At 44.1% G+C, this 5,000-nt stretch overlaps 1 protein-coding gene across 19 annotated transcripts in view; it reads left to right on the top strand.

Moving 5' to 3' along the window:
- The window catches only part of LOC135112014 (prostaglandin G/H synthase 1-like), a 32,793-nt gene that overhangs the window by 8,458 nt on the left and 19,335 nt on the right, over nt 1-5,000 (top strand). For 17 of the 19 annotated variants that reach the window (XR_010274034.1, XR_010274030.1, XR_010274033.1 and 14 more), the window contains exon 2: nt 4,292-4,402. The gene's annotated coding sequence lies outside the window, so the exon portion shown is untranslated. Of the gene's footprint in view, nt 1-4,014; nt 4,030-4,291; nt 4,403-5,000 lie in introns of those variants that run through there. The other 2 variants (XR_010274012.1, XR_010274011.1) reach the window with 1 other exon arrangement.

Raw genomic sequence — 5,000 nt, 5'->3', positions numbered from 1 at the left:
CGAGCTGCCTGTTCAGCTCAGTGACGGCACGCTGACTGTCGAGGCGGCAGTAGGAGCGGGAGAGTGTGCAGTCGTCGGCGTATGCTGCCACAGATGACAGCTGCCGGAGGAGGTCGTCGATGTACTCGTATATGTTCCATAGGACTGGGCCCAAGACAGAGCCTTGTGGAACTGAGGCCCGGACAGGTGAAGGCCTTGATGACTGCCCGTTGACTACTACCTGAAGGGTCCTACCCTGGAGGTAATCTTCGAGCAGCATTAGCAGGTCACCTTGGACACCCTTGGCGCGAAGCTTTTCAATGAGCCCAGCGTGCCAGACCCTGTCAAAAGCCCCAGCAATGTCCAGGGCCACCACAAGGGTGTCCAGGCCTTCTTCCAGGGCGTCTTGCCAGTCCTTGGAGATGATGAGGAGGAGGTCTGCGGTGGATCTGCCAGGCCTGAAGCCAAACTGCCTGTCTGAGAGGAGGTGGTTCTCGCTCAGGTGTTGGTAGATGGCAGCAGCCACTATTTTCTCCAGCAACTTGCCCATCACTCTCTCTCTCTCTCTCTCTCTCTCTCTCTCTCTCTCTCTCTCTCTCTCTCTCTCTCTCTCTCTCTCTCTCTCTCTCTCTCTCTCTCTCTCTCGCCTCACTGAACAGGAATGAGAGAGAAAGAGAGAGAGAGAGAGAGAGAGAGAGAGAGAGAGAGAGAGAGAGAGAGAGAGAGAGAGAGAGAGAGAGAGAGAGAGAGAGAATGATGAAATATGAGGAGAGGGAAGAAAATGTGTGAAAAAAAATTAAATAGGCAATGTTGTGGGTTTTTACAGCGTTTTTTTTTCTTTGTTTTGTACAAAGTGAAAGGTGCAAAGGTGAGTGGAAGAGAGAGAGAGAGAGAGAGAGAGAGAGAGAGAGAGAGAGAGAGTCCTTCATTCCTTCTCTCCTCCCATTCCACCATTTTTCTGTCATTTCTTCCCTCTTCCACTCACCCATCATTCCGTTCCCCCCTCCCCCCTCTCTCTCTCTCTCTCTCTCTCTCTCTCTCTCTCTCTCTCTCTCTCTCTCTCTCTCTCTCTCTCTCTCTCTCTGTCTCTGTCTTTGTCTCTGTCTCACATGAACAGCACAGTTGCAGGCAATATAATCTAGTATGGAAAGTTGAATAATAAAGGCTTTTATTTCCCGGCCGCTCATTGGTCCGCGGGTTAATTTCGTCATCAACACGGTCTCCCATTGGTCACTCGGTATCCAGCCGTCCAGTCATTGCACGGTATTACTGTGATGTCACTGTATGCCTCTTTGATTGGCTGGGAGTTTTGTGACGTCATATATTTGGATTTATATATATATATATATATATATATATATATATATATATATATATATATATATATATATATATATATATATATATATATATATATATATATATATATATATATATATATATATATATATATATATATATATATATATATATATATATATATATATATATATATATATATATGACGATTTTTATTTATTTTGTGTATCATTATTTTGTGATAGTAGTAGTAGTAGTAGTAGCAGTAGTTGTTGTTGTTGTTGTTGTTGTTGTTGTTTTATACTAGTAATTTAACATCAATTAATCTTCATGTGATTATTATTATTATTATTATTATTATTATTATTATTATTATTATTATTATTATTATTATTATTATTATTACTACTACTACTACTACTACTACTACTACTACTACTACTACTACTACTACTACTACTACCACCACCACCACCACCCTCTCTCGTCAGTGAAATACGCAGTAAATTTGTTAGGCCTAACGAGAGAGAGAGAGAGAGAGAGAGAGAGAGAGAGAGAGAGAGAGAGAGAGAGAGGGGGTGATTAGTGGGTGGGGTGGGATATGAGAGCGTGAGGAGGGGAGGGAAGAGGAGGAGGGTGAGGGGAGGGGAGAGGAGTGTGTAGATCACGTGACCCAAACAGCTGATTGGTGTCACGTGGTTATAGCTTGGTGTTTTTATTATTATTATTATTATTATTATTATTATTATTATTATTATTATTATTGTTGTTGTTGTTGTTGTTGTATATTTATTTTCTCTTGTCTCTTCCTCCTCCTCCTCCATCACATTCACGTCCGTCAACATGACTAATTCTCTCTCTCTCTCTCTCTCTCTCTCTCTCTCTCTCTCTCTCTCTCTCTCTCTCTCTCTCTCTCTCTCTCTCTCTCTCTCTCTCTCTCTCCTTCAAGACCCTTGATGCCAGGTCGTTCGGTAAGTGAGGCAATGGGGTGATGGGGAGTGAATGGGTGTGTTTTGGGGGTGTTTGTGGGTGAATGGGGTGTTGGTTTGTGAATGGGGAATGGGGTGGATGCGTGTGTGACTGGGGTGTTCTGGGCTTTTTTGATGTGTTAATGGGGGTTTGTGGTGGTAATGGGGGTGTTTTGGGTGGTAACGGGCTGACAATGGGGAGATTTGAAGAGAGGAATGGGAGAAGGAAAGTTTTGGGGAGTTAAGAGGGGAAGAACAAAAATACGTGCTTGTTTGTTTGTTTGTTTGTTTGAGGGGTGGTGATGGTTGTGGTTGTGGTGGTGGTGGTGGTGGTAGTTGAACGTGGACTGGAGGAGAGAGAGAGAGAGAGAGAGAGAGAGAGAGAGAGAGAGAGAGAGAGAGAGAGAGAGAGAGAGAGAGAGAGAGAGAAATAACGTAGCTTGATATTACCGTAGAGTTTTTGTATACTATTTGAATTATTGAGAAAGAAATCAAGTCTCTCTCTCTCTCTCTCTCTCTCTCTCTCTCTCTCTCTCTCTCTCTCTCTCTCTCTCTCTCTCTCTCTCTCTTAATCTCCCCATTCCCCTTTAGGATATTTAGAAGAGAAAGAGGAGGAGGGATGTAAGGAACGTAACACCACCACCACCACCACCACCTCACTGATATAACCAGACTGGAGAAAAGAAAACGTGGATACCACCTCTCTTTACATAATTTACTTAAGTTCACCATCTTCTCTTCCGTTCTCTCTCTCATTGGGGGCGAATGACAGAAAATGTACCCTCAGCTGGAGCACGTGGCAGGTGTGTTTACCTCTTAATTCATTCCCTTCCTCTGGCCCTACACTTAGAACAGCTCTCTCTCTCTCTCTCTCTCTCTCTCTCTCTCTCTCTCTCTCTCTCTCTCTCTCTCTCTCTCTCTCTCTCTTTCTCTGTATCATCATCATCATCCCTGTATATGACAGAGAGAGAGAGAGAGAGAGAGAGAGAGAGAGAGAGAATGGGTATAGTAAAGGCTCAGTGTCACACTGGCACTTTTTGCGTCGATTAATGTGATCTCCGTCTATTTTTCATCGATCCGCACGAAGTTATCGCAGGAATTCGTCAGACGATCAGGATTGTTTCCGCCTGCAAATTTCCGCCTTTGTTTACATTTCCAAGACCAAGACCGAGACTTTCCGCGTGGCTTCAAGCTGTCTCACAGAGCGTTATTACCACCTCTACGCCTCGTCATGGAAGGAAAGCCACATCCAAGCTGGACACGCCTTTCAGAGGAGTTCCTTGTGGAAGCATCAGGAGCCATAAGTGCCTCTGGGACCACAAGGATGAATCTTGTATGAAGAAAGGCCTGAAAAGAGCGGCTCACAACACAGTCACCTGTGCCCTCCAATACTGTGTCTCATAGTACATAGTATTAGTTTCAGAGCAGCGTATCTTTGCCGCAGCGTGGACTCCATGTTTGTTTACACTCCTTGGTCTGTGCCGACCGAAAGTTTCAGATGAAACACCGTTTGTGTGTGTGACAGGCCGCAGCCAAGATATCCACGATTTTCAGGCAAACGATGGAAAAAGTTGACGGAAAAAGTGCGTGTGACACACCGCCTGGAGGCGTGAAAACAACTTTATAGGAATCACTTTCTGCGATAAGGAGGAGGAGAGGGAGGAAGAACAGGAAGAAAAAGATACGTATATTAGAAAATACTTTAATGAAAAAAAAAATATAAAGATTAGAGAGGAAGTGGAGCAGGAGGATCCAAGAGAAAGAGAAATTAATGATGCTGAAGGTGAAAGGTTGAGAAAGATTGTGAAAGAGTAGAGCACGATGATGTTGACTTGTAGTGATGGTGGTGGTGGTGGTGGTGGTGAATGGAAATGATAGGGAATGTGTGAATGAATGTTTAGTGAAGAGTGGAAATATGAATGAATCAAGGCCTACTACTACTACTACTACTACTACTACTACTACTACTACTACTACTACTACTACTACTACTACTTCTACCAGCAGCTGTATAACGTGCTTCTCTCTTTCTGTACCCCGCACAGAGCGGCAAGTCCTGGGGCTACTACATGGGGCACTCCTACCCCCCCGGCGCACCCCAGCCCAGTTCAGTAATCGCCCCCATCCCCCGAGGACCCCGCCCCCCTATCCGCGAGGTGAGTATCCTTCCCTCTCCTCCACCCGCCACTGTGAGCTTTGGACACCCCTGCCCCCAGCCCCCCACCCGACTGTCTCGTGGTCTTGCAGTGGTGGGGGGAGGGAGGCGCCGCTTCCCAAAGCCCTAGCGGTACGGTGGTGAAAGTACTACTACTACTACTACTACTACTACTACTACTACTACTACTACTACTACTACTACTACTACTACCACTACTACCACTACTACTACTACTACTACTACAATGATCTTTTTATGATAGGTTATACAATAGCAGTCTACTAGTAGTTTATTTATGGTGGTTCCTGACTTGGGTCAGTTTTGTGAACCCTGGGATGATGCACTAACACACACACACACACACACACACACACACACACACACACACACACACACACACACACACACCTACTATCATATCATATTTAGATACATACATACACACATACATACATACATACATGTTTAGCATGACAATCATTAAGTGTATTTCCTCATCGTGTGCAAAATAAACATTTTCAGCTTAATTTCTTACATGTATAATAAATTTTGTAAAAATCAGGATTTTTTTTACATCCGGCAAAATAATAATAAAA

The sequence above is a fragment of the Scylla paramamosain genome, chromosome 2 (genome assembly GCF_035594125.1).
Source record: "Scylla paramamosain isolate STU-SP2022 chromosome 2, ASM3559412v1, whole genome shotgun sequence".
In the NCBI taxonomy this organism is placed as follows: Eukaryota; Metazoa; Arthropoda; class Malacostraca; order Decapoda; family Portunidae; genus Scylla; species Scylla paramamosain.
The sequence above is the reverse complement of the archived record's forward strand: the minus strand, read 5'-3'. Positions and strand labels throughout refer to the sequence as shown.